Source organism: Morus notabilis, unplaced genomic scaffold (assembly GCF_000414095.1).
Source record: "Morus notabilis unplaced genomic scaffold, ASM41409v2 Scaffold1007, whole genome shotgun sequence".
Lineage (NCBI taxonomy): Eukaryota > Viridiplantae > Streptophyta > Magnoliopsida > Rosales > Moraceae > Morus > Morus notabilis.
In genome coordinates, this window is record NW_010365758.1 from 25,558 (window position 1) to 31,853 (window position 6,296).

The window sequence follows — 6,296 nt, forward strand, 5'->3', positions numbered from 1 at the left end:
TTGTACTCTTTTTTCCTTACCAAGTTTTTATCCCAATTGGATTTTTCTTGGTAAGGTTTTTAACGAGACAATCATGAATTACAAATTTAAAAATCAATAAAAAAATAATTTTTTTATATAGTTCGTGTGTTCATTTCAAATTTGAAATTGTAATATATATATATATATATATATATATCTATCTATAGTAATATATAAATATATAACATAAAAAATATTTAAAAATTCAGGTATTTTCGGTCGGGTAATGGGCAGCTCGACCGGGCACGGGTAGCCAAAGGCTGCCCGATGCCCGTCCAAGGAGAAAATTCGGGTTGGGTCGGGCAGTTTGAAAATTTGGGCAGTTTGGGCTCGATCATCGGGTAAAAATTTGGATTTTTCGGTGGTCGCGGGCGGCCCGTCCAAAGTTTCAGCACTAATTGGATTGACTACAAAAAAAAAAGTATATAATTCATGGGTCTTGATTTTAACCCTTCACACTTAATTACAACCATTTTTAATCAAATAATATAATAGTTAAAAGAATATTAATTAAGAGTAAAGGGTAAAAATTTAGACCCTTACACTTTTAAGGATAAATTCAGTATTTTCTCTAAATATTACGAGCCAAATAATATAAGCCCATAAGATCTCTACACTAGATTGTACAAAAGGGCAAAAGATTATAAACTTTGTGTATTATTTCAAACTTTTTTTTTTTTTTGCTAATAATCTATTTCAAACCTTATTTAAATGGGTTATCTACATAAACATCTGCTTTGAGCACCATGAATCGAAATATGTCTACCTATTTATTTATCTACAAAACTATCTACTAATTTGATTTTGAATACAAAAGTCAAATAAAACTTGAATATTACATTTAATGAAAAATACCTATTTAAGTAAAGGTAAAGTTTCTTTAAAAAATAATAAAAGCATCACATAATTTTAAAAAATATATATATATTGTAAAACACAAAACACACTTTTTGATTAGGAAAAAAAAAAAAAGAATCAGCAGCTCCATAAAATGACGTCCTTCACCATATATAAATGAATAAGCATTTTCATTAAGATAATGATAATATCATTATGAATTTGAATTTATCAAACATAAGAAACACAAAAATGTATCAAGAATGAACATTTTCATTATTTTAACAGAGATGCCATTATGAGACAGATCACTAGAGATAAAAGTTGCAAAAAATCTAAAACGACAATACTAGATGAGACATGCATGTTAGTTTACCAATCCATCCCAAAAACCTAAGCTATTAGGAGGTGGGCCAACAATAGTTTAATACTCTAACACTCTCCCTCACGTGTGGGCTGGACAATGGACAATCGTGTGGGTAAATTAATTGGAAAGTCTAACACGTAAATATTTAAGTCCGAGATATATTAAAGACCTAACACATTATGACAATTTAAATGGGGATAAAGAGTGCAATTACGGGAGTTTGAACTCAAGACATCCCTCTCTGCTAGCATGTTAGTTTACCAATTCATCCCAAAAGTTTAAGCTATTAGGAGATGGGTCAACAATAGTTTAATACTTTAACATGAGACATGAACCCATAAAGAAAGATTTTTCATTATCATAGACAATAATGAATATAACAATTCACAACGAAATAGCAATCATCTAACGAGTTCTTAAAATATGGAAGATCATAGATGCGGTAAATGAATCTGCATTATCAAAATGAATATAATACCAAAGAAACACAATGATGTATAAATGAATATGCATTTTTCATGAATATAATGATAATATTATTATGAAATAGAACTTCTAATACATTAGAAACATGAAAATGTGCTCAATAATAAGCGTTTCATTATTTTAATAGAGATATTATTATGAAACAGATTGAATATAAAAATTTGTAAAAAACTTGAAACAACACAAATACACGATTCATGAACACGTAAAGAAAAATATTTCATGATTGTAAGGGATAAAATAAAGCTCAATTTCATTATTCGAACAATTAATAAAAAAGCACTCAATTAATAAAACATCATTATAATAAATCAAACTATTAATATAAAAGCACAGGACATATCAACAAAAATGCATTCAATTCATTGTAATAATACAAACTTCATTAAGAACAATGGGAGATATATCACTTTTAAAAAAAAAAAGGAAAAAACATGAGCAATCAAAACTATAAATTTTGTTCAAGATGTAATTTCATAGAAGGAATGCACCTCTTCAAATTAATATCATAGAAACCTACAGTTTTGCACCTCTTCAAATTAACCCCAGCCACAACAAACAATGGAGGAAACAATCTTCCTTTCTAGTACCTTGTCATTCCTTTGTTGAAAGGGAACAAAAAGTCCTCTGCTTTATATTCTGTTGCCGACAAGATTATTTCCAAAATCCTTGGCATACCTTCTTGTTGTCGCTTCTGCTATTTGGCGGAGGAGGATGCTGATCATCTCTTTCTTCACTGCTCCTTTTCTAAAGAAATTTGGAGTGAAGCTCGATTTTCATGTAATATTCAAACCTTTCTGGTAACAGCTTTCAAAAGGAAAATGAGAACACAAGTTTATAAACTTTGGGTCGCTGGCTTTATTTCTACTTTTTAGATTATCTGGAAATTTCGCAACGATTTGGTGTTTAGAAACAAGACACACTGTATTATTCAGGCGTTAGCTAGCCTTTGGCATTGCATGCAGGAAGCGGATTCCATGGATTCGGGTACCATGCATAATACGGTTTCAGACTTGATCATTTTGAAGTCCATAAATGTCCCCACTCGTGCTTGCAATGCTTCAAACATTATTGAGGTGCAACCATATTCTCCGAATCCGGTTTGGATAAAGATTAATACCTGTGGGGGGCCAACGGTTCTCCTAGATATACAAGTTACGGCGGGATATTCAGAACTTATCGTTGATTCTAAAAGGGTTATTTCGCTAGCTACTTGGGGATTTTGAATGCTTTTAAAGCTAAACTTATGGGAGTTATTTTAGCCATTAAATTTGCTAATAGATTCATTCAATTGGAATTTATTATGATTCGAGTACTGTGACTCGACTTATGCAGTAAATCTTTTGACATCTCAAAAAGCGTCGAGGTTCCTTGGAGATTCAAGTCTCATTGGATTTGAGCGAACTCTTTGTCGAATTCTATTTCTTTTCGAGCTTCGCATATTTTTCGAGAGGGCAATCATGTGGCTGATAAGCTGACTTCTTTTGGAGTTTCTTCATAAGATACTTTCTGGTGGTTCATTGTTCCCAATTTCTGCAAGTCGAATAAATATGTAATCTTTTTCCCTTTAGTCTTTTTCCCATTAGGTTTTGACTAAAAGGTTTTTAACAAGACATATTTGTAGTTTTTATTTCAAGGCGTAAGTTTCGGTTTATCCTCTAAGATGAGCTTCCAGCTATTATTTTAGTCTTGTTTTGGCCATTTTAGGTTGTTTTTTGTTTTTAGATTTTTGGATATTTTGTCACAGTTTCTTTCATTTTTTGTAATTCTTTTTTAATTAATAATATTAGAGTGATGGACTTGGTAGAGGATAGGATTTAAGACGGGTGCCAACCTAATTAAGATGTCTCAATGAACCTAGATACTAGTTGTCTATTCTCCTCAGTTTACGAAAAAGAATCATGAATTCTGAGTTGTATTTTAGGAAACTCTATTAGCTTTCCTAATCTAATGCCCAAGACGTTATGCACCCTTTGTGAATGAGATCGTAGCAAGTCCATATATGATTACGTATCGTCCATGTATAGAGTAATTTCCATGGCAGTATATTATTCAAGTGCAAAACTAAAAGTTTCCTAGCTTAAGCAAGAAGTGCTGAAAATTTTTTAGAAAAATTATTGTCTTAAATATGTTTGCTACTCAAAATAGAACAATGAGTGTGAAATGTTGACAATTGTTACTATTAAAACTCAAGTTTTCGACAGGAAAATCCCGAAGATACATCATAATAATTTCTCTCTATTGTGATTCTAACCAGAAACCCTTCAAAGAAACGATCTCAATGTTTGATGACTTGTATCAATTTTGCCAGCACACACAAAGCTCAAACCAAATTAGAAAGAAATCAAAACAAAAATTGACAGTGTATTTCGGATCACTGTGATCCTATCCATGAACAAACAAAAAGGTCAATCCACTAGTCAAAGAAGTCAAAATTCAAGAGTACTCAAGAAGATCCTATTTCGAATGGCACACATTCGCTCTCCCTTTTATAGGCTTATATAAACCTCTACTTGCAAGAGTCAAACCTAACCAACATTACTAACCCTTTTCCCATGTGTCTTATTCCAAGTGTTTTGATTTGATTCTATTCCCTTAAGCAAAATTTTTCACATCAGCAATCCCCTAGTAATTAGAGAAATTAAAGCATGTATGGTAAAACTTTTGCTTTCGCTTTTTAGCCAATAAAAGAAGAGAAATAAGAGTTATGCATTTTCAATAAGCATTGAAACTATATTTTAAAAGAGGTTAGTTAATCAAAATGGTTTTTAGATTTTCTAACGAGTAGAAAAAAATCTAAGAACGAAATTTATAGTGTCTTATTTAAACTTCGATACGAGCTCCAAAGTTAATTCAAAATAGCTTTTTTTTAAAGCTACTCTTTACGGCTTTGATTAGAAGCACTTCTAGAGAATCAACCCGCTTTTAAAAGAGTATCCAAATGCGCTTTTTCTTTTTTTCTGGACTCGTAAAACTAAAAGCTTTTAGGAAGTTTTGCGAAACCGGCCTTTAATATTCTAACAATTCTCCACCTTTAACTCAGTAGCCAGTATTTATCATAGATCCTTGCCTACCATGAGCCTTGAGGGGCCTATCTACTCACAACATGTATCTAGATCCTTGTCCAAGCAATGTTGAAATTTACTGCCTAGGAATGCTTTGGTGAGCCTAGCTTTTGGATTTTCCTCAGTAGCTACCTTTTAAATGTTCACAGCTCCACCACAAATAATATCTCGAATATGGTATAATAGCTGCATTAATTGGTTTCGATCTTTCATTGAAACACTTGATTTCCAGTCACGTGAATTGTTCAATGATTAACAGTATATTGTTGCTCTCCCAACTTATTTAAAAGTCCCTAAAACCATAATGAACACATCTGGTGCACTATATATATATATATATATATATATATATATACACACACACACACACACACACAACCCTCTCTGTAGCCTAGGCGGTTGGTTTTGTAACATCCTTGCACGAGGTAAGAGGGGAAAAGTGATGAGTTTTTAATTGGTATGTTTGTTTTTGGTTACTATCAATATAAAAATTTAATGGCGTGATTTGATAAGAATTTGATTTTATTAATTGTTATAATTTTTTAATTAATTTTTAAATTTTTTACAACCGTCAGATTAATTCTTATAGTGAAAATAACAATACAAAATTAAGGTTAAATTTGATATAAAACTTTAAACCATATGAATGTTGAATTATTATTAGATGCTACAGTCTCTTTTTCTTTTTTTCTTTTTTGTCAACAGGTGAGGAGGAATAATGGAACAATATGATATGCCGTTAAAGTCATCTTCGAGTGGTGTCGGATTACATGCGATGTGTTCATGTAACATTTGATTTTTTTTAATTTTTTTAATTTAATTTAATTTTTTTTGCAGAAAATGTGAGGTTTGTTTCAAATGTAAGCTTGTCGGAGCTCCATGAATAATAAAGCAAATAGTGATGGCTATAGAATTTTCAATAATACTATTATGCGATAGCGATCTACTGTTTTCTGATTTGACCATACAAAACTTGCGTACACGAACGCAAGTTATTGTAACATTGATTTGAAAAGAGAAATATTTTATATAGACGCGAAAAAGAAGTAACACTCCATAAACGGACGACAAACAACAACTAAATAAGTATTGGGAAAGAGTCACTGCAAACGTCCAACTACAAGTGTAGGGTGATATCTTGCAACTTGCCAGTACTTACTATTTACCACCTTTCATTCAGCCTATAAATAGGCATAAAACGTATCTGATATTTGTATCTCCATTAACACTACTTCTCCTTCATCGATAGTATTAGCTTTTCTAAGAGAAAAAATATGGGTTCCAAGATTTTCCTTTTGCTCGGTATTTTATTTGCAGTTGTTCTTGTTGTCTCTTCAGAGGTCGTCGCTGGAGACCTTGATGAGGCGTCTGCTAATAGAAAAGGTACAGGTATGCATTTTATGTATGGTGTATTTTGGCACCCAATTTTAGTGCTTTTTATTTGTGAATTGGCTAGTTGTCCATCAAACTTTTTATTTGACAAACTATCCCTGAATTTAAAAAAAAACTATTCTATAGCG